This window comes from Pelophylax lessonae (genome assembly GCF_965119305.1).
Source record: "Pelophylax lessonae genome assembly, chromosome: 1".
Lineage (NCBI taxonomy): Eukaryota > Metazoa > Chordata > Amphibia > Anura > Ranidae > Pelophylax > Pelophylax lessonae.
Window position 1 is genome coordinate 482,942,804 of NC_138768.1, and position 23,722 is coordinate 482,966,525.

General features: G+C 45.6%; 1 long non-coding RNA gene and 1 pseudogene across 2 annotated transcripts in view; both read left to right on the forward strand.

Moving 5' to 3' along the window:
* LOC309548432 overlaps positions 1 to 23,722 on the forward strand; it is a 161,010-nt gene that overhangs the window by 111,053 nt on the left and 26,235 nt on the right. The gene's annotated exons all lie outside the window — the stretch shown is intronic.
* On the forward strand, positions 1,825 to 8,268 carry LOC309544268 (piggyBac transposable element-derived protein 4-like; annotated as a pseudogene). The gene is made up of 2 exons: positions 1,825 to 2,904; positions 7,679 to 8,268. The product of its transcript is annotated as a piggyBac transposable element-derived protein 4-like (transcript).

Sequence of the window (23,722 nt, forward strand, 5' to 3'; positions counted from 1 at the left end):
CAATTTTTGCAGATGACACAAAATTGGGCAGGGCAATAACTGCACAGCATGAAGCAGATATCCTACAGAATGACCTGGACAAAATAACGGAGTGGGCAATGACATGGCAAATGAGGTTTAATGTGGAGAAGTGTAAGGTTTTGCACTTGGGGACTAAAAACATAAAAGCACAATACAAGTTAGGGGGGAACCCTTGGGGGAATCAAAAATGGAGAAAGATCTGGGAGTCTTGGTTGATGATAGATTAGGCAATAGCATGCAATGTCAATCGGCAGCTGCCAAAGCCAGCAGAATATTAGCATGCATAAAGAAAGGGATGTGTTCCAGAGATAAGACTATAATCCTTCCACTTTATAAAACTCTGGTCCGACCGCATCTGGAGTACTCTGTCCAGTTCTGGTCACCAGTCCTCAGGAAGGAATGTGTTGGAGCTGAAAAGAGTCCAGAGAAGGGCAACTAAACTGATTAGGGGATTGGATGACCTTAATCATGAAGAGCGTCTGCAATCGCTTGATTTATTCTCCCTGGAGAAGAGACGTCAGAGGGGGGACATGATAGCAATTTATAAATATCTCAATGGGGATCCTGGCATAGAAAAACAGCTATTCAGTCGAAGGGATTGCATGAGGACTCGAGGGCATACAATGCAAATAGAGGAGAAGCGTTTTAATCTCAGGCAACGTGGGGGGTTCTTTACTGTTAGGGCTACAAGATTGTGGAATTCTCTACCACAAGAGGTGGTTTCTGCGGGAAGTATGGTGGCTTTCAAAAGACTCTTAGAAGTACATCAAGGATCAGAACATTCAGGGCTATGCGAGATGATTACAGCCACACACACCTATACAGGTTGAACTGGATGGACTATTGTCTTTATTCAACCTTATCTACTATGTAACTATGTAACCTTTTAGGGCATGTGAAGGGTGCTGCAATGTGTATACTCTGGGAACACCATGTTTTCTGGTTATGTATATGTTGTTTGTTTTGGTTATTGTAATGCCTTGTAATGGTATGTTATGAAATTAATAAAAATGTATTGAAAACAAAAAGAAGAACAGCAGGCTGATGATCTTATCTCATCTGTCTCCTAATATCAGCATGCTTCTTGCACTGCTGCATATTTGACTAGCTCCTTGTGTTGCTTCTTCCTATCCCTCCCTCTCTGACTTTACAGATTGCAAGAGGCCGATACCAAGTCAAATTATGATTATTGTGATTTTTGTATCTTCTTGGGGTTCAGCTTTAAAAAGTATTTTTTGTATATAACGAGGTGTTTAGAGCATATAAAATGATAGATAAGGCTCAGACCATTTTAGCAATTGAATTTTTTAAAAGGTTTCTATGGGCCTGAGCACCTTCATATTTAGGTTTACTGTTCTATCAATGCAGGTCCCTAACCCTCCTCTTTTGTTAGGGTCAGAACCGACCCGTTTTCAGGTTTTGAATGTCTATAAGTATCTCATAAATTTGTTTATTGCATCAAGATTTTTTTACTTTGTCAGGAACCTCTATTTAAACAATGTAATAGAAAAATAATCCTTTTCACTAAATTATAAAATACTGTGGTGAAAATTAAGACGTTTATGGTGTTAGGGTCAATTCTGACCCAGTTATAATATAGGATTATAGGACACTAATAAGTGCCAAAACTGAAATAAGAAACACTCTCTCTGCTTAGTAACACTGACAGCCAATCACCTCTCAACCCTGTGAGCTGTAGTTAGGGAGGGGCCTATCTCTTTGCCTGCTTGTCTGCTTCTCTAAATAAAGTAAAGAAACATAGGACCAATACATTTCAGAGTTGCTGACTTGCAGAGTTATATCTTGGATGAAAATGAGGCAGAGGACACAGAGCAGCATAGCGATATGGATGAGCAGGTTTCTGAGGCAGAAGATGAAGTAGAGTATCAACCAGAATACACAGACACATCTGATGAGTCTGATAAGGAGGCTACCAGTGCTGAACCTGCTGCTGCAGATGTAATCAAAATGACCCCTGGGATCACAAGGTTTGCTGTGACGAGAGTAAGTGTCATCAAAACATGTTTTGAACTGTTCACTTTTTTAGTGACAATGGCATGATCATTGCAATGACAAACCTTGAAGGAAAAAAAGTCCATGGCAACATGTGGAATGACATAAATGAGGAATGCCTAGATGCTTATATTGGTGTTCTTCTTCTTGCTGGAGGGTACAGATCCTTTAATGAGGCCACTGATAGTCTCTGGGACAAGTCAAGAGGCAGATATATCTTCCCAGCAACAATGTCACTTCACACCTTTCGAATGATATCAAGAGTTTTCAGATTTGACAACAGAGATACTAGAGCAAAATCTGACAAGCTTGCTCCCATTAGGGATGTCTGGGAGAAATGGGTTCAGCTCCTTCCACTAATGTTTAACCCTGGGCCTCAGGTAACAGTAGATGAACGTTTGATCCCTTTCCGTGGAAATTGCCCCTTCCGGCAGTATATGCCCAGTAAACCAGGCAAATACGGCATAAAAATCTTGGCAGCCTGTGATGCAAAAACAAGCTATGCATGGAACCTACAGATTTACACCGGCAAACCCGAAAGTGGCATCCCTGAGAAAAGACAAGGACAACGTGTAGTCCTTGATTTGACTACTGGACTGCAGGGTCACAATATCACGTGTGACAATTTTTTTACCAGCTATGACCTTGGACAAGACCTTCTCAGGAGGAAACTCACCATGATAGGCACAATAAAAAAAATAAATAAACCTTAGCTGCACACTGAAATTTTGCAGGTGAAGGACAGAGCTCCACTTTCTTCAAAATTTGCTTTTACAGACACCACCACTGTTGTTTCATATTGTCCAAAAAAAAATAAAAATGTGATACTTATGTCCACTTTTCACAAAGATGCAGCTGTGTCATCAAGAAGTGACCAAAAGCCCACAATTAGAGTTGAGCGGACACCTGGATGTCCGTGTTCGGCGGGTTCGGCCAAACTTGAAAAAAAAGTCCGGGCCTGTGACCCGGACTTTTTCCGAACACCGAACCCCATTGAAGTCAATGGGGACCCGAACTTTCAGGCACTAAAATGACTCTAAAAAACCAATGGAAAGGGCTAGAGTGCTGCAAATGGCAGAAAAATGTAATTAAGAGCATGGCAAGTGCTCTGCAAACAAATGTGGATAGGGAAATAACTTAAAACAACAAAACAAACAGAAAAATAAAACAATTTTCTTCATCTGTGAAGGACGAGGCCCATAAGGAGTAGGAGGGAGGTTAAGGTGGCGGTGGATGTGGCGGTGTAGGTGGAAGCGGCGGTGGAGGGGGACGAGGTAGCCAACACTGCTTTTTTTTAGTCATTTTAAATTAGGATACACCCCAAAAGAGTGAGAAAGATCAAAAATATAACAATGGCTGGGTAAGGTCGGTATCCATCTATATTCTGCACAAGGTACGGACAAAGTCCTGTGGGATCCGTGCCTGGTTCATTTTAATGAACGTGAGCTCGTCCACATTGTCTCGGGACAGGCGGCTGTGCTTGTCTGTGATAACGCCCCCAGCCGTGCTAAATACACGTTCAGATAATACACTGGCTGCAGGGTACGCCAGCAAATCCAAGGCGTAAAGGGCAAGCTCAGGCCATGTGCCCAATTTGGAGACCCAGAAGTTGAAGGGGGCAGACCCGTCATTCACTACATGTAGGCGTGTGCACACATACTGCTCCACCATGTTGGTGAAATGCTGCCTCCTGCTAAGACGTTCCATATGTGCTGCTGGTGCTGCTGTTTTATTATATATAATAAATATCCACAAAGTGATAATTATGATATACCCCCTGCGCACAAGTTTAAAATGTATTGAATGAGTCCGATTGCAGACCTATCGCAGCTACTTTAAAATGCAAATATGTAAAAATTACCAGAAATGAGTCCCATATATCAAACAAAAAACTAGTAATAGTAGCAAAGACAGTTCAAAAGTAATCCTCCACACAGAAAAAGTGAATGTCCTTTTAAAATTCTTATGCAGAGTCTCTTAAAATTCCTCTCCACCAATTGGGATCAACAGTGAATTTACGGGGTCACCACACCACACATCCTCCACCTTTGTGCTAAATAGGGGGGTGGCAACTCACCAGACAGCGTGGCCCACCTATTCTCATAGGGTAGGCAATAAGGCAAATAACACAAATCTCCTCTGATCTGTTACAGCAGCTGACTGTGTCTTTCCTTGTAGCTTGTCAGAGGTGGATGAAGAGGCCGAGACTGTAGCAGAAGAGGAAGCAGGAGGAGCCAGAGACCTTTCTTGGTTTTGAAGGTGTCTACTCCACTGCAGCTCATGCTTTGCACTTAGATGTCTGATCATGCAGGTTTTGCTCAGGTTGAGAAGGTTTATGCCTCTCTTCAGGCTCTGATTGCACAGGGTGCAAACCACTCGTGTCCTGTCATCAGCACATTGTCTGAAGAACTTCCATGCTAGAGAACTCCTTTGAGCTGGCTTTGGTGCGCTTAGTCCCTTGCTGCGTTGGGCAGTAGCAGGCGTAGTGTAAAGGGCACGGCCGCTCCGCTTCTGCACCCTGCTCCCTCTTCTGCTGTGCTGGTGGCTCTGTGCGACCACCGGCTCTTCCTCCAAACTACTCAGGTCACCTGCATGACCTTCATTCCATGTGGGGTCGAGGACCTCATCGTCCTCCACATCATCTTCCACCCAGTCTTCACCACTGCCCTCCTTGTCGGTCTCCACAATTCTGAGTGCCGCAGCAGTTGGCACCTGCGTTTCGTCATCATCGGAGACGTGCTGCGATGGTCCTTCCATGTACTCATCTTGAGAAATAAGTGGTTGGGCATCGCTGCACTCAATCTCTTCCACTTCTGGGGCAGGGCTAGGTGGATGGCCCTGGGAAACCCTGCTGACAGAGTCATCAAAAAGAAGAAGAGACTGCTGCATGACTTGGGGCTCAGACTGCTTGCCTGATTTGCAAGGGGGTGAGGTGAAAGACGGTTGGACATCGGCTGCAGGTGCCAACTCTGACCTTTCTGAAGTAGACTGGGTGGGAGACAATGTGAAGGAACTGGAGGCACTGTCAGCAGCAAACCAATCTACAATCGCCTCTACTTGTTCTTGCCTCAACACTTGTAGAGGGGCATGATGCCCTACCAAATACTGCTGCAGGTTCTGTCGCCTACTCACACTTGAGGAAGGTGTTTCACTTGTGCGTGTAGCTGGCCCAGATCGACCACGTCCTCTCCTTGCAACAGGAGCTCTACCAGAAGCACCATGACCCATGGCACGTGCCCTATTTGACGTTCTCCTCATATTTCTGTAATTTATGATCTTGCCCTAGAAAAGTGTTTATTGAATAGCGGAACAAAACAACAACAGTATCGCACGGGTGTATCTCACAGTCAATTATGCAAACTATGCCGCAATTTACTTTTTTTTACCCCAAAAGGGTGTTTATTAAATATCGGAATAGAAAAACAGTATACAAATACAACGGGTGTATCTCACAGTCAAATATGCAAAGTATGCCGCAATTTAATTTTTTTCACCCCAAAAGGGTGTATATTGAATAGCGGAATAGAAAAAAGTATATAAAACGGTGTATCTCACACGTACAAACACAGACTAGGCCCCGATTACAATTTTTTGTACCCTAAAGGGAGGATGAGGAAGAGAAGGAGGAGTTCGGAACAGGAGGCAAACTGAAGCGCCCTGCAATCCTCGGCGGTGGAAAGAGATGCGCCAAACAAATTTAAAAGGTGTATCTCACACGTACCGATACAGACTATGCCATAATTAAATTTTTTTCACCCCAAAAGGGTGTATATTGAATAGCGGAATAGAAAAAAAATGTATAAAACGGTGTATCTCACACGTACAAACACAGACTAGGCCCCGATTACAATTTTTTGTACCCTAAAGGATGGATGAGGATGAGGAGTAGGAGGAGTTCGGAACAGGAGGCAAACTGAAGCACCCTGCAATCCTTGGCGGTGGAAGATGCGCCCAAAAAATTTGAAAGCTGTATCTCACACGTATCAATACAGACTATGCCGCAATTTAATTTTTTTACCCCAAAAGGGTGTAGATTGAATAGCGGAATAGAAAATATGATATAAAAAGGTGTATCTCACACGTACAAACCCAGACTAGGCCCCGATTACAATGTTTTGTACCCTAAAGGCAGGATGAGGAGTAGGAGGAGTTCGGAAAAGGAGGCATACTGAAGCGCCCTGCAATCCTCGGCGGTGGAAGATTCGCCCCAAAAATTTGAAAGGTGTATCTCACACGTACCGATACAGACTATGCCGCAATTTAATTTTTTTACCCCAAAAGGGTGTAGATTGAATAGCAGAATAGAAAATATGATATAAAAAAGGTGTATCTCACACGTACAAACCCAGACTAGGCCCCGATTACAATTTTTTGTACCCTAAAGGAAGGATGAGGATGAGGAAGAGGAGTAGGAGGAGTTCAGAACAGGAGGCAAACTGAAGCGCCCTGCAATCCTTGGACGGTGGAAGATGCGCTCAAAAAATTTGAAAGGTGTATCTCACACATATCGATACAGACTATGCCGCAACTTTATTTTTTTTTAACCCAAAAGGGTATAGATTGAATAGCGGAATACAAAATATGATATAAAAAGGTGTATCTCACACGTACAAACCCAGACTAGGCCCCGATTACAATTTTTTGTACCCTAAAGTTAGGATGAGGATGAGGAGTAGGAGGAGTTCGGAACAGGAGGCAAACTGAAGTGCCCTGCAATCCTCGGAGGTGGAAGATGCGCCCCAAAAATTTGAAAGGTGTATCTCACACGTACCGATACAGACTATGCCGCAATTTAATTTTTTTTACCCCAAAAGGGTGTATATTGAATAGCGGAATAGAAAAAAGTATATAAAATTGGTGATTTTTTAATAGCACATGTGAACACAGCAGTGTCTTATTTTTTATGTCACTGTCAGCAGCAGGCTATGAAGGGAAAAAAAAAATAAAATCCCCTTTACATTTGTAATTTTTAAATAGCAGATTAGAACAGCAATCTGTAGTAAAATATAGCTGAACGCTGCACACAACAGACTGATAAAAATATATTTTTTTCTCCCTCCTCCTCCTCCTCAGTGGGCTCAATTGAGGGCAAAAAGATCGTTCACTGCACCACCCCCCACACAGCAAAATCGATGTAGATCGCTAATGGACGATTGTTCTGTCCTGTGTCCCCTATCTGTCCCTGCCCACTCTCTCCAGCCTGTCCCTAAAATGCTCAAATATCTTTCCCTGCCTACACTCCGACCTGTCCCTGCATTCTTTTTGGGCACAATGTTGTTTTTCCCTGTCTGTACCTAATCAGCAGCAGCCAGCACCGTTATGATGTGTGCTCTCTCCCTACACTACAGCAGACTGACGCACCGCGCTGTGTCTCTCGAGCTTATAAAGACCTGGGTCACATGCTTCAGCTGGCCAATCACAGATACTAATACATTAGTAGGCATGGCTGGGATGGCTTAAGGCACACCAGTTAACGCTTGTTGATTGGCTGTTGAAAGCCCGCCATTAAAAGCGCGCCATTACATACAAAACAGGAAATAAAATTACCGAACACGGATTTTAAACCCGAACATACAGTAAAGTTTTCGGGTCCGTGTCCGGGTAGCAAAAATCCAATTATCCGGTACGGACCCGAATAATACAGTCCGTGTTCGCTCAACACTACCCACAATTATCCTGGATTACATTAAAAACAAAGGAGGAGTGGACAACCTTGACAAGCTGACTGCTACCTATACTTGTCAGCGAATGACCAGGAGATTGCCGTTGGCTGTGTTTTCTAACATCCTAGATGTGTCTGCATACAATGCATTTGTGTTATGGACCCACATCCACCCAGATTGGAACACAAAAAAAAATAACAAGCGGAGAATATTTCTCGAGGAGCTAGGAAGTTCCCTTGTCACACAATGAGCAAGGGAAACGGGTGTCTCGAGATCCAATCGCTGCAGCCGTGATCAGACAGATGCAGAGTTCATCAAGCACTCCATCCACACCATCAACAACACAAAGAGAATCAGTGCCAGCATCCTCATCATCATCTAGCCTTGCCTCAACATCAACCAGCACAGCCACAGCCCCAGTCCAGTGATGCTATCTGATTCTAAAAGAAAGAGGTGTCAGGTCTGCCCCAGCAATAAGGACAGAAAGACACACACATTACGCTTCCACTGTAAAAAATATATCTGCAAAGAACATGCTAAAAGTGTCAGCTTTTGCCACACATGCATCTAAAAACACCCACACAAACACATGCAAGTTCTTGCACAAAGATGCTTTGAAACTAGTACTTGATTTCTATTGGTTTGCCTTGCTTGATTGTCAGTGGCGGAGCCAGAGGGTTAGCTGGGGTGGCAATTGACACCCCAGAAGAAGCCCTTGCCACCCCTGTTGCCACCCCAATCCTGGGCGGGGGTGGCCGGGTAGCGGGAGAATCACAGGGGATCGCCGTATGGCCGGGAGCTGCGGAGGGAGGCGGATGGAGAGCAGGGAAGACTGGACTCTGTCTCCTGCTACTTACACAGCCAGTGGTGTCGGCAGGGGAGGGGGGTGGCTGAACGGGGTTTCAGCCCCGAGTGTGCCCCCAAAAAGCCCCAGTTCTCGTGTGGATCTGTGAAGTTATTTGCCCCGAGTGTATCCAGTATGCCATTGCTCCTCCTTCCTTCCTTCGGCTCTCAGCTGCAGCGCTGCAGCCAGAAGAAGACGGAGGGGGGTGGAGGCGGAGCCAATGCTAGGCGGCAAGGAGAGGCATTTGGAATCCTCCTCCTCTCGTCATGTGACAGCAGAAGAGGTTCTCGGAGCGGAGGAGGATTTCAAATGCCTCTCCTTGCCGCCTAGCATTGGCTCCGCCTCCACCCCCCTCCGTCTTCTTCTGGCTGCAGCGCTGCTCTGAGAGCCGAAGGAAGAAGAATGTGAGTGCCCGAGGGGGGGGGGAGAAGAATGTGAGTGCCGGGGGGGAGGGGGAAGAAGAATGTGAGAGCCTGAGGGGGGGAGAAGAATGTGAGAGCCCGAGGGGGGGGGGAAGAATGTGAGTGCCCGAGGGGGGGGAGAAGAATGTGAGAGCCCGAGGGGGGGGAAGAATGTGAGAGCCCGAGGGGGGGAGAAGAATGTGAGTGCCCAAGGGGGGGGGAGAAGAATGTGAGAGCCCGAGGGGGGGGGAGAAGAATGTGAGAGCCCGAAGGGGGGGGGAGAAGAATGTGAGTGCCGAGGGGGGGGAGAAGAATGTGAGTGCCCAAGGGGGGAGAAGAATGTGAGTGCCCAAGGGGGGGGGGAGAAGAATGTGAGAGCCCGAGGGGGGGGAGAAGAATGTGAGAGCCCGAGGGGGGGGAGAAGAATGTGAGAGCCCGAAGGGGGGGAGAAGAATGTGAGTGCCGAGGGGGGGGAGAAGAATGTGAGTGCCTAAGGGGGGGGGAAGAATGTGAGAGCCCGAGGGGGGGGAGAAGAATGTGAGTGCCCAAGGGGGGGGGAGAAGAATGTGAGAGCCCGAGGGGGGGGAGAAGAATGTGAGAGCCCGAGGGGGGGGGGGGGAGAAGAATGTGAGTGCCCAAGGGGGGGGAAGAATGTGAGAGCCCGAGGGGGGGGAAAAGAATGTGAGTGCCCAAGGGGGGGGAGAAGAATGTGAGAGCCCGAGGGGGGGGAGAAGAATGTGAGAGCCCGAGGGGGGGGGAAAAGAATGTGAGTGCCCAAGGGGGGGGGAGAAGAATGTGAGTGCCCGTGGGGGGGAAGAATGTGAGTGCCCGACGGGGGGGGAGAAGAATGTGAGAGCCCGAGGGGGGGGAGAAGAATGTGAGTGCCCGAGGGGGGGGAGAAGAATGTGAGTGCCCAAGGGGGGGGGGGAAGAATGTGAGTGCCCGAGGGGGGGGGGGTGGAAGAAGAATGTGAGTGCCCGAGGGGGGGGGGGGTGGAAGAAGAATGTGAGTGCCTGAGGGGGGGGAGGGAGGACAAACCCCTTGCCATTAGCCACAAGACAAACCCCTTGCCATTAGCCGAGGAGGAGGCGGAAGGACTCGTGGAGACGCGCCGCCGGTCACCGGGACTGAGAAGAAGCCGTCCGCTGCCGCTCCAGGTAGGTAAGGGGGCACGCATGCTGATCTCTGCATTGGGGGCATGTATGCTGGTCACTGCATTGGGGGCATGTATGCTGATCTCTGTATTGAAGGGGGCATACACGCTGGTCTCTGCATTGAAGGGGGCATACACACTGATCTCTGCATTGAAGGGGGCATACACACTGATCTCTGCATTGAAGGGGGCATGTACGCTGGTCACTGCATTGAAGGGGGCATGTATGCTGATCTCTGCATTGAAGGGGGCATACACGCTGGTCTCTGCATTGAAGGGGGCATACACGCTGACCTCTGCATTGAAGGGGGCATGTACGCTGATCTCTGCATTGAAGGGGGCATGTATGCTGGTCACTGCATTGAAGGGGGCATGTACGCTGATCTCTGCATTGAAGGGGGCATGTATGCTGGTCACTGCATTGAAGGGGGCATGTACACTGGTCACTGCATTGAAGGGGGCATGTACACTGGTCACTGCATTGAAGGGGGCATGTACGCTGGTCACTGCATTGAAAGGGGGCATGTACGCTTGTCACTGCATTGAAAGGGGGTATGTACGCTGGTCACTGCATTGAAAGGGGGCACGCTGGTCTCTCTGCATTGAAAGGGGGCACGCTGGTCTCTCTGCATTGAAAGGGGGCACACTATACCTTAATTACTGGAGACCCCTTTCTCACTTTTGCAACCTCAAAGTCACGCAATTTTTTACAGCGTTTTTTGCTGCAAAGCAATGCCTATTACATTTTTCTGTTTGCGCCCCCCTAAAATTTTTGAGCACCAGCCGCCACTGTCCCCAATATACCTAGAATAATATGCACATATTAATCTGCAAGTGTTCACAGATATGTAAAGGTCAGAGTGTTTAACTGACAAAGAATGATGTGCCATAGAACTGCTGATGTTGATGTATTTTTCTTGTCTGTATCTAATAAATGCATACTTTACACCCCCCCTTTCCAGTACCCCCCAGAGCTCTTCAGCCCCCCCCCCCCCACCAGTGCTCTTTAGTCCCCCCTCCCCCAGGGCTCTTCAGCTCCCCACAGTGCTTTACAGCTCCCCCCTATTTTCATAAATTTAGGTAATATGTATTCTGCCACATATTTTTTGTAAAAGTGTATTTTGATTGGTTTGCAAAAAAGTTATTACATCTACAAACTATGGAACTTTTTATATTTAATTGTTTTTAATAGTAATGGCAGCGATTATTAGAGGGACTGCGACATTGCGGTGGACAAATCTGACACTAAATGACACTTTATATATTGACCCCCCAAAATAATACCTTGCCACCCCTTTGCCACCCCTGTTTTAAAACTCTAGCTCCGCCACTGTTGATTGTGTGTTGTTTGTTTGACCTTGCAAGTCTACATTTTGTATTATTACTTGTTTTTCATGGTTTATGAACGTTTTATGTTAAAAAAAAAAAAAAATACTTTTGGCTATTTTCTTGAAGAAATATATATGGGTCAAAATTGACCCTAACACCATCAATGTTATTATAGTTAATGTTATTAAAAATAAAATACTCCTCAGCAACATTCTGGTGACATAACAACCTTTTATTTACTTATAATATTCTATTGAGGTTTATTTTACAATTTTTTAAATTTGAAAATGAGAGGTATGCTATCAAAAGAAAGATCTAAGGGGTCACACCAAAAATATTAAAACCAATCTTTTCAAGGATAAAGAAGCCTAACAAGGTAACCAAGAGGTAAGAAACAAATTGGATGATAAATAATTGTTCAGAGGGTATTTTATGGCTGATTTAAGACACATCATGGATAGTAACAGAAAGCTAACATGAGAGGAGGGCTACACTAGCACCTCATGAGATAAAGCACTAACTAATTTGGTATGAACGTTAGTATTATACTAATATGTTAGTAATAATAGCAATAGTACTAATACGTTATTATTTCTAGCTTTCTTTAAAGTGGTTGAAAACCCTCACTGACCAAGCCAGTTAAGTGGCTAGGTCAGGAAAGGCAGGTCATGAAAGGGGGGGCACTCCTGAACCATACCAGGCCACATGCCCTCAACATGGGGGGTAAGGGGGTCTCTGCACCCCCCCCACCCCAAAGCACCTTGTCCCCATGTTGATTGGGACTACGAGACCCCTAGGACCTGGAGGAGATACCTTTAATAGTCTGCAGGTTGACAAGCAATACCTGAAACGCTCTTAAGAGTGTTAGTGGAGGTGAGCGACCATTGCACTCATTTCGTTTGGATATCTTAAGCTCACTAATTGAATCGCACTGGGAATCACCGGAACTATTTTTTTTTTTTCACCGAATACTTGTTTGGGATAATATTTTTTGGACTTTTATATATTTTGTAGTGCATGGTTCACTTCTGTGTATTTACATTTCTGGAACTGTATTGAAGAGCAGACAGCGGTTCGCTCTTCAGAGGACACTTTATTTTCTTTATTGCTTTTTTTTTGGATTTGGATATATCACTTTTTGATACTCCTTCACTTCTATCAATTTATCACTCCATTTTCCATTTCACATAAGGAAGTGCAGTGGTTCACCCTTCAGAGGGCACTTGTTCACCTTTAAATAATTTGCCTATTTATATTGTTTTTTGACACTTTCCACAGTGTTCTGTTGAGTCTATGTGCACATTCTTCCACCACTTCTTGCACTTCCTATACCCAACCTTGTTATTGGGTGCACTATCACCTTTTATTTTATTTTATTTTAACTGTATTAATCATTTACACTTATATTATGTTATTTTCGATTGTCTAAGTGAGTTACTTAGAGTGATGGTTCACCGTTCCTAGAGCACCTGCGCTGATATTTATGCTTTATCTATTTCCTGATTGTATGTGATGACACTACATTATTGGCTGTAGGTCTCTGGTGCTCCATTCTTCCCTATCCCTTTCCCCAGGGGATCCAGCTCCTTTTTTTCTTTTGGCAGCGCATAGATTCATTTCAGACTTTATTTCTTATGTACATTGTTCTAAAAAACTCACATTTGAAGGATTTTATCCCACCTCTAGGCAGCAAGGAACAGAGATCCTCACAGGTCTGATGCCAATGAGGACAGCTCTGATCCCTCACTGGAGGAAAGGGACCCCCCTCCACTTTACTCACAGTATAAAGGGAACAAGCAAAGCTGTGGATATCAGTCACAGACAGTGTGCTGGAGCTCTCCTCCCTTGTCACCTTTTTAACACTTCTGTTGGGAAAACCTGTGACTCATGCCGTTGACAGAGGAACGAGGCAGAGAAGAATTACATTCTTTGGATAGACACGTGCACAGTAAAGAATGATATGCATTGTTCATTCCGCACAGCCAGGGGTAAACGACAGCAGGCAGTTTTAAAACTTGCCTGTTTGGGGGAAAAAACACACACCGCGCAGGAGTTGTGGAGGAGCATGGAACAGCAGACAAATGAGTGGTTGCTGCCAGCGAGCCTCAAGCCCGGCCTGGTGGCGAAATCTCATAGCAGCTCTGGGCCTAGCCGGTTTGACGCACATCCCTTGCCTGGCGCATGTGCTGAATTTGGTGGTGCAGAGGTTCCTTAAAAATTACCCCGATATGTCAGAGCTGCTGCAGAAAGTGCGGGCCGTCTGTGCGCACTTTCGGCGTTCTCACCCTGCTGCTGCTCGCTTGTCAGCGCTGCAGCGTAACTTTGGCCTTCCCGCTCACCACCTCATATGTGACGTGCCCACAAGGTGGAACTCCACCTTGCACATGCTGGAAAGACTGTGTGAGCAGCAGCAGCAGGCAATAGTGGAGTTTCAGCTGCAGCACGCACGCGTGAGTCGCTCTGCGGAACAGCACCACTTCACCACCAATAACTGGGCCTCCATGCGAGACCTGTGTGCCTTGTTGCGCTGTTTTGAGTACTCCACCAACATGGCCAGTGCCGATGACGACGTTGTCAGCTTAACTATCCCACTTCTATGCCTCCTTCAAAAAACGATTTGGGCAATGATGGAAGAGGATGTGGCACAGGATGAGGAGGAGGAGGATGAAGAGGTAACATTTCCAAGGCTTTCAGGGCAGTCATTCGCAAGTGGCTCCGAGGGTGGGTTCCTGCACCCACAAACGCCAGGGACACAATTGTCCAGCAGGGGCACAGTTCTGGAGGATGAGGAGGATGAGGAGGAGGAGATGGAGGAGGAGATGGAACCATGTTCACAGCAGGGTGGCACCCAGGCCAGCTCATGGCCATCACTGGTGCGTGGCTGGGGGGATACAGAGGACACAGACGATACACCTCCCACAGAGGACAGCCTTTCGTTGCCTCTGGACAGCCTGGCACACATGAGCGATTACATGCTGCAGTGTCTCCCCAACGACCGACTAGTTGCCCACATTCTAACTTGTGCTGATTACTGGGTTGCCACACTGCTGGATCCCCGTTACAAGGACAACGTACCGTCCTTAATTCACTCACTGGAGCGCGATCGCAAGATGCGCGAGTACAAGCGCACGCTGGTAGATGCGATGCTGCTGGCATTCCCACCTGACAGCGGGGCCACAGTGGAAGCACAAGGCCAAGGCGGAGGAGGAAGAGGTCGACAACGCAACCAGGGCACCGCCAGCACCTCAGAAGGCAGGGTTAGCATGGCCGAAATGTGGAAAAGCTTTGTCAGCACGCCACAACAAACAGCAGCACCAGCAGCTCATATGGAACGTCTTAGCAGGAGGCAGCATTTCACCAACATGGTGGAGCAGTATGTGTGCACACGCCTACATGTAGTGAATGACGGGTCTGCCCCCTTCAACTTCTGGGTCTCCAAATTGGGCACATGGCCTGAGCTTGCCCTTTACACCTTGCAGGGTCTGGCGTGCCCTGCAGCCAGTGTATTATCTGAACTTGTATTTAGCACGGCTGGGGGCGTTATCACAGACAATCGCAGCCGCCTGTCCAGAGACAATGTGGACAAGCTCACGTTCATTAAAATGAACCAGGCATGGATCCCACGGGACTTTTCCGTACCTTGTGCAGAATAGAGATGGATATCGACCTTACCCAGCCATTGTTCTATTTTTGATCTTTCTCACTCTTTTGGGGTGTACCCTCATTTAAAATGACTGAAAAAAAGCAGTGTTGGCTACCTCGTCCTCCTCCACCGCCGCTTCCACCTACACCGCCCATAGGTGTGCGCAGCCTATTGCATTAGGGTGTGCACCCCAAAGTTTAAATACACATGCATGTGTTTGCCTACATGTATATGGCCCCGGTACATTACTCTCCCTGCTGGCAAAGTGAAATAGAAGTGTGTGGCACTTCTCTTATGGCAAAGCAGGTCCGAGGGAGATCTTTCCCATCTCCTCACTGGCAAACAGAGCGATAATGCTAATGTGCCCTAGGTGATTAGGGTGTGCCCAGGCACACCCGGCACACCCTGTGCGCACGCCTATGACACCGCCACATCCACCACCACCACCTCAACCTCCCTCCTACTCCATATGGGCCTCGTCCTTCACAGATGAAGAACATTGTTTTATTTTTCTGTTTTTTTTTTTGTTTTAAGTTATTTCCCTATCCACATTTGTTTGCAGAGCACTTGCCATGCTCTTAACTACGTTTTGCTGCCAATTGCAGAACTCTAGCCCTTTCCATTGGTGTTTTAGAGCCATTTTAGTGCCTGAAAGTTTGGGTCCCCATTGACTTCAATGGGGTTCGGTGTCCGGGTAAAGTTTGGAAAAAATCCGGGACACGGACCCGGACTTTTTTTTCAAGTTCGGCCGAACCCGGCGTACACGGACATCCAGGTGTCCGTTCAACTCTACTCAGCACTAATCTGAATCACTTACATTTTAAATAAATAAGTTACCAAAGCATACAAAAAAACATCAGTTATAGCACCATCATATATGGTTTTAAGATTTGTACATGTGTACAAATACTTGCCTTGAATGCTAGAAAAGTCTTTTTTTTATTATAACTACATCTAAGTCACACATTTTGTGTGCATTATGAACACATGCATTTTACTAATTAAAGGCCAAATGTAGATGAACTTTTATTCCATACAGCAATTTTAAAAGGATTTGACTGAGTAGAGCTAAATGCTAGTACAATACAATAATTAACAACACAGAGTTTGCCTTCCTAAGCCAAATTGCAAGCCTACTGAATACTGATCTGAGAATAGACTACGGCAATTACTAGGTGGATTTCATGCTGCAGAAAAAAATTCACATATATATGAAAACTAGTTACATTTAAGTATTGTATATCGGTATAGCCTCGCGCTTATGGTATTGTGCAAAAAAAAATATATAAAGAAAGTGTCTGTGCACTAAATAGCTGCTTTCTGCAAGTTAAAGTGCTAGTGCCTTTAAATTATAGTGAACCCAATGTTGCAGCGCTGCTACTAAATTAAATAAATACATTTTAAATATATAAACGTATAAAAATTGATATCACTGTATAACCTTGTGCAAAATGTGCAAAACATGTGCAAAATATATATTGTGCAAAATCTCGCAAGATCACGCAATAAATATATTCAAACTTCATAAATAATAAATCATAAGTCCATATAGAGTGTCCATCAGGTGCAAATAAGGGTCTTCTGTGCTTCACTGTGTGCATGTATGGGGGTGATCCCCTTGTGGTTATCTACTTACCACAATACACTCGGTAGAAGGCATTCAAGATACTCCTGCAGTGTAGTCACAGCCTTTCTGACAGCCTGGGATCCGCAATCATATGGGAGAGATACCTTAGTGGTGGTCCTTTCAACATACTCCGAGTCCCCTCATGGGAAAGAAAAGGCCATCCATCGTGAAGTACATTCAATAAAATGTATTGCATCCAAAAAGAAATCTACTTACAAACATCTAAAAATTGCAGGCATAAGAGTCTCAGCTCGGTGGTTCGCTGCTCCCGCAGCGTGCGCTTCACCGGCCGGAAATGACGTCAGGTCCGCTCAGCCAATCGCTAGATGCGTTTTGCCGTCCAATCACGGCGTCTCCTGTAGCTGTAGCAGCAGGAGTATCTTGAATGCCTTATACCGTGTGTATTGTGGTAAGTAGATAACCACAAGGGGATCACCCCCATACATGCACACAGTGAAGCACAGAAGACCCTTATTTGCACCCGATGGACACTCTATATGGACTTATGATTTATTATTATTATGTATTTATGAAGTTTGAATATATTTATTGCGTGATCTTGCGAGATTTTGCACAATATATATTTTGCACATGTTTTGCACATTTTGCACAAGGTTATACAGTGATATCAATTTTTATACGTTTATATATTTATAATTTATTTATTTAATTTATTTATTTAATTTAGTAGCAGCGCTACAACATTGGGTTCACATTTAAGTATTGTTGACTCTAGTAACCAGTAATCACAAAAGAATTCTGAGCTTGGAGAACACAAACGCTTTTTAATTTTTAGAAATGAATCCACTAAACAGCCGCGCCGGGAACTTTATAGTGTCTAAAATGCTGTAGCTTTTTTGTTTACACACATAATAAGTTGTTATTTTGTAATTCTATATTACAGATTGTTACATTTATAGCAAGAACTAGTTGTTTGCACAGCTTTTTCTCTGTTTAAAAAATCTATTGTACTCAAAAAAAATGCAGGGAAAATCTTGACTATTGACATCTGATACCAATATTGCTCTATTGTCTCTATTGCTAACAACAGACCAAAAACTCACCTCTGTTGGAGAAATATTAAATACCTCTGCAATTTTTGCATAAAGTTCCTTGACATTAGTGAAGCCTTGTATTCTTCCAGTATAGCTGCCATGGGCCAACTGCGTGTGGAAAATTAGTTTTGGTTTGGCTCGAGTAGGGTGAAAAGCTGATGACTGGGCCTGTGCTGACTCATCTGGCATATTTGGTTTTGTTTCTTTCAATTTGCGAGTTTGCCTGGGAGGACTGCAATCTTTTTGATCAGTATCCACTCTGTTCTCCATTAATCCACTTTCCAGGTGCTCTTTCTCTTTTGTTGCTCTTCTTGGTAAGTGCAACATCACCACTTTGACAGAAAGGTATGCGATGGGCATGGTTACACAGAAAAACCTGGATAAATAAATAATAGATTCTGCCTTCCTCACTTCAGATTGTACACCATGTAAAAAGATCCCGAGTTGAGAATAAAGAAGTAATTTAATCCCATGGTTCATGTTGCTCAACAAACTCTGTTGCATTTAAACTGAAGAGATCATAGAATACTGATGTATGGCTTAGGAAACAAATCTAGCAGGAGGTGAACATGGAAACATGTTCTCTCTACAGACATATCTTATTAATTAGACAAACCCTAAGTAACTCCTTCAGTGGTGGAAACAGCTGCTGGAGGTATGTCTTACATTGTATAAAGCCTTTTGTGCATTTGTCTGCTCTGAAATGTAAGTCAACCAAAAGATATTCAGTTACATTACATTTAAAATAAATCTACATTATTACACTTGAATGTAAAAAGACCCTCTGTAATTTTTCAGGCCACATAAAAATGTACACATTTTTATGTTAGTATAGATTCTGTGAAAAAATCCAGAAACAAATAACACAATACATTTAAGATTTAAATGATTTATGGGAGAGAAGCAATAGACTACAAATGCACTCAATTGACAAAGCGGGTAATTCCCCAGCACTGCTAAATAACAATTGTATATTGTAGGGGGTGAGGGTTGTGAGAAATGGCCCTCTCCACGCAGGATATTGAGCTAAAGCTGTAGGTAAATTGGAGAACCAGAACCTTCACTAATGGCGCTTTTCCACTGCATGGTACCGTATGGTACGTGTTTGAACGGTTCGGTATGGATTGGTACAGTGGCTCTTTTCCACTACATGGTACAGCTCGGTACGGCTCGCTTAACCACTTGCCGACCGCCGCACGACTATCTACGTCGGCGGTCAGCCCCTCACAGGCAAACTAACGTAGGGCTACGTTGCTTGCTTGTGAGGGTCTAGGGAGCGAGCGCGCGCCCCCCGGGGCGCGCTCCCGCTCCCGCGTGGTCACGGACCCCCCCGCGCGTGTGACCAGCGGACCCGATGTCCGCCGGTCACTCGGCGATCGGCGGGGGAGAGGGAGAATGTCAGGCAGCTTGTGTAAACAAACTGCCTGTCATTCTCTTCGCTGCAAAGACACTGATAAAACGGATCTGGTATGTAGATCCGTTGATCAGTGTCTTTACAGCTAGAGCCACAGCCAATCACAGTAGAAACCACGCCCCTAGGGACACACACAGCCCCTCCCTTCCAAATAAAGTTAACCCCTTCACTACCAGTGTAATTTTACAGTAACAGTGCATATATATAGCACTGATTACTGTAGAAATGTCACTGGTAACCCCAAAAGTGTCAAAAATGTCAGTCAAGGGTCCGATCTGTCCGCCGCAATGTCGCAGTACCGCAAAAAAAATCGCAGATCGCCGCCATTACGCGTTAAAAAAAAAACAACAAAAATGACAAAAATCTCTCCCTTTGTTAGTAAACGCGATAACTTTTGCGCAAACCAATCAAAATACGCTTTTTGCGATTTTTTTTACCAAACATAGGTAGCATAAAATAAATTGGCCGAAAATTTTTAAAAATTTTGATTTTTACATTTTTTTTTGGGGGAATTTCATATAAAAAAATGTGAAAAATATTGCTATTTTTGCAAAATTGACGCTCTTTTTTTGTTTATAGCGCGTGATCAAAAAATCGCACAGGTGATCAAATACCACCAAAAGAAAGCTCTGTTTGTGGGAAAAAAAGGACGTCAAATTCGTTTAGGTACAGCGTCGCACGACCGCGCAATTGTGCGTTAAATTCACGCAGTGCCGAATCGCAAAATACCCCCTGGTCGGAATGGGGGTAAAATCTTCCGGGGCTTAAGTGGTTAAACAGTACCACCTCGGTTGGGGTTTCAAGCGGGCCGTACCTATACCATATCCCACAATCCTTTGCATGCAGCCTTGATTGTTTGTCACTACTAGCCACTGATTGGTCAGAGAGTTGTTGTAATCCCACCCACTTACTACTTTAGTGGAAAAGCAAACCGAGCCGAGTAGAGCCTATACAGTGTTGAAACGTGCCGACTCGTACCACGCAGTGGAAAAGCAAATTGACCCGAGCTGGGCCAAGCAGTGCCGAGTGGAGCCGAGTCGGTACTTGCAGTGGAAAAGTGCCATAAGTGGAAGAGCGAGTATGATTAACCACTTGCCGACCGCCGTACGACTATATATGGCAGCGGTCAGCCCCTCCTGGTCAAAGTGACGTAGGGGTACGTCACTCGCCCACAAGCCTCTAGGGGGCGAGCTTCCGCCCCCCGCTCGTTACCTACCATCCCCGTGTGTGTGACCGCCGGTCACTCGCGATCTCCCGCAGGAGAGGGAGAAAGGCAGATGGCTGATGTAAACACAGCAGTCTGTCATTCTCCCTTAGATCATGACAGAGGCTATGCGATCCTGCTATGTAGGATCGTATGTCTCTGTAATGATCCAACAAGCCACGCCCCTTGACAGTTAGAATCACACCCCTAGGGACACACTTAACCCCTCGATCACTAATAAAGTTAACCCCTTCCCTGCCAGTGTCATTTTTACAGTAACAGTGCATATTGATAGCACTGATTACTGTAGTAATGTTACTGATACTCCCAAAAGTGTCAAAAATGTCAGTCAAGGGTCCGATCTGTCCGCCGCAATGTCGCAATCCCGCAAAAAAAAAACGCAGATCGCCATTACTAGTTAAAAAAAAAACAATAAAAATGACATAAATCTTTCCCGTAGTTAGTAAACGCAATAACTTTTGCGCAAAAATATGCTTATTGCTATTTTTTTTACCAAAAATATGTAGCAGAAAACAAATTGGCCTAAAATGTTAAAACATTTTGATTTTTACATTTTTTTGGGGGATTTAATGTAAAAAAAATTTGAAAAATATTGTTATTTTTTCAAAATTGTCGCTCTTTTTTTGTTTATAGCGCAAAAAGTAAAAATCGCACAGGTGATCAAATAACACCAAACGAAAGCTCTATTTGTGTGAAAAAAAGGACATCAATTTCATTTGGGTACAGCGTCGCGCGACCACACAATTGTCCATTAAAGTCACGCAGTGCTTAATCGGGCCTGGTCTTTGAGCAGCCAAATCCATCGGGGCTTAAGTGGTTAAAAAAAAGTGGCAGTGCCTCCACCCAGGACAGGGCCTCTCTGAATTTCCTTGCTGGGAAATGAACCAGTAATCTAATCAAAGTACTTTACTTAAGGCCTCACACGCAATGAACAGTATCAAAACACCAGTAGAAAGCTGTAGCTGTAGAAGGAGTTTTTCAGCTTTTTTGCAGTAGCGTTTTTTAGCTTTTTTTAGCAAAATTATACTCCCACAAAAGCTTATGGCTCAAAAATGTTGCTAAACACAGAATAGCCATGTTTTTCAGGGTTTTTAAGCTTTTTATCAGAATTAGAGCGTTTTTTTAAAGCTGAAAGCGCCTCTCGAAACCCACTAGTAATGGTCTTTTTTTCCAGCCAGAAAATGTCCCTGCCAAAAACTGCTGATAACAGCCTATGTGTGCATGGGCACATAGGATAATATGCTGGGGAGTTTACTGGCTGTAGAAAAAAACATCTGGCCTCAAAAACAGCAGCTGTAAAAACGTCCAGTGTGCATGAGGCCTAATTAGAAGCAGGAGAACTACTACAATCAGCATACAACTTTAACCATATCGATGCACACCAGTATAGAATACAAGCTTTATATAAGAACTGATTTAAGTGGTATTAAATTCAAATGCTTACCAATTATTAGAGGTGGTGGTTGCATTCGTTTTCCTTTTTAGGCTTTCTTTCCTTTATTTCTAGCTGGCGATCCTGCTAGTAAAACTGTTATTCTTCAACAAAACAAGCTGTCTTTCATATTGAGCAGTTAGAGGGCTGAGAAAAAGCATTTACCACTGAACCTGCACTCTGCCTGGCTGGGTGATCCTGGGGACCTCGACCTGGTGTTAGCTTGCAGCGCAGTCTATACCCACCATCAGGGGCTCTAGTGCATACCAGCTAGCACTTCGTTTCCGCACCTCAGGTGAACCCGTGTCCTCATCAGAGTACTACCTGGTGTCCATCCGGTATCCAGCACTGCTACCACCATAGCCAACCCGGATTGTCTGACCGCGCCTCTGCCAGACTTCCTGCACCTACTACCGGCCTGCGGTCCTTGCCACTGGGCTCCACTCCTACCTCCGGCCAGCAGCCCTCTGACTCAGGTGAGCTTGTAGGATTGTTACAGAATAATCAGCCATTACTATGGAGTCCACAATGGCCACTCTGTGTAAACAGGTCACTGAACTTCAAGAATTTGGTACTACGTATCAGGAGAAATTTGCCCAGCTCCAAGACGCAGTCCAAAGCCAACAGAGGGAGATTAATGAACTACAGAGGCAGCTCCTAGACGTCCGCGGCGCGGCCGCAGACACCCGCATGCCACTCCCATCAAAATTCGGCGGTGACAGACGCCAGTATCAGGGATTTCTTAACCAATGCCGCATCTATTTTCAGATGAACCCGGCCCCCTTCACCACCGATAAAAAGAAGGTGCTATTCATGATCAATCTCTTGACGGATGAAGCATTAGCATGGGCGTCGCCATACGTGGAGTCTAACAATCAGCTCCTGGACAACCTAAACAACTTCATCACCGCCATGAGCCAAGTCTTCGATGACCCCAACCGCTGTGCGACAGCCGAGGCGCGACTACATAGTCTGCGACAAGGGAGGCGCTCCGTCGCCGAATATACCGCCGAATTTCGCCATTGGGTCACGGACACCATCTGGAACCCAGCAGCACAGAGGAGCCAATTCCGGCGAGGCCTGTCCGAAGCAATAAAAGATGAACTCGCCAGAGTTGAGGCCCCAGACGATCTGGATGACTTTATTCAGTTATGCATCCGGATAGATCAAAGACTCTCCGAGAGGAAGAAGGAAAGACTCTGGTCCTCGGACCACAGACCCACTTACTCCTTCTCCTCTACCGCCCAGCGCGACCCCCAGTCAGCAACTGAACCTATGCAGGTCGACGCACTACATAGATCTCTATCCACAGCTGAGAAGGAGAGACGGCTGGCCGAAAACCTCTGCCTCTACCGTGGAGAGCCGGGTCATTTTGCCATCAAATGTCCCAATAAGATTCGAAGAACTATTGCTGTCACGGAGCTAAAGGAGCAATCACAGACTCCAACCCCACCAGCAGCCCCTGAAGATAATAACACGGCGACTCATGGATCCCACTTCATCGTTCCCCATCCTCATCGACATCGAGGGGCGACAACTCCCCTGTTCTGTGATGTTAGACTCCGGGGCGGGAGGCAACTTCATGGACCTAACCTTCGCCCGCGAAAAGAACATTCCACTGACAATCAAGGCAGCCCCTGTTGACCTGGAAACCGTCAACGGATCCCCACTCTCCTCGGTGCCGGCGACTCACGAGACCATCAACTACAACTCCTTATAGAACCCGATCACCACGAGAAGATCCACTTCTCGCTGATCGCCTCCCCGAAGTTCCCGGTGATCTTGGGCATCCCATGGTTGGCCACTCACAACCCCTCGGTGGACTAGGAAACCCGCTGCATATGGTTCCCGTCCGAGTTCTGCTCGCTAAATTGCTCCCACAAACCCGTCCTTCCACCCAAA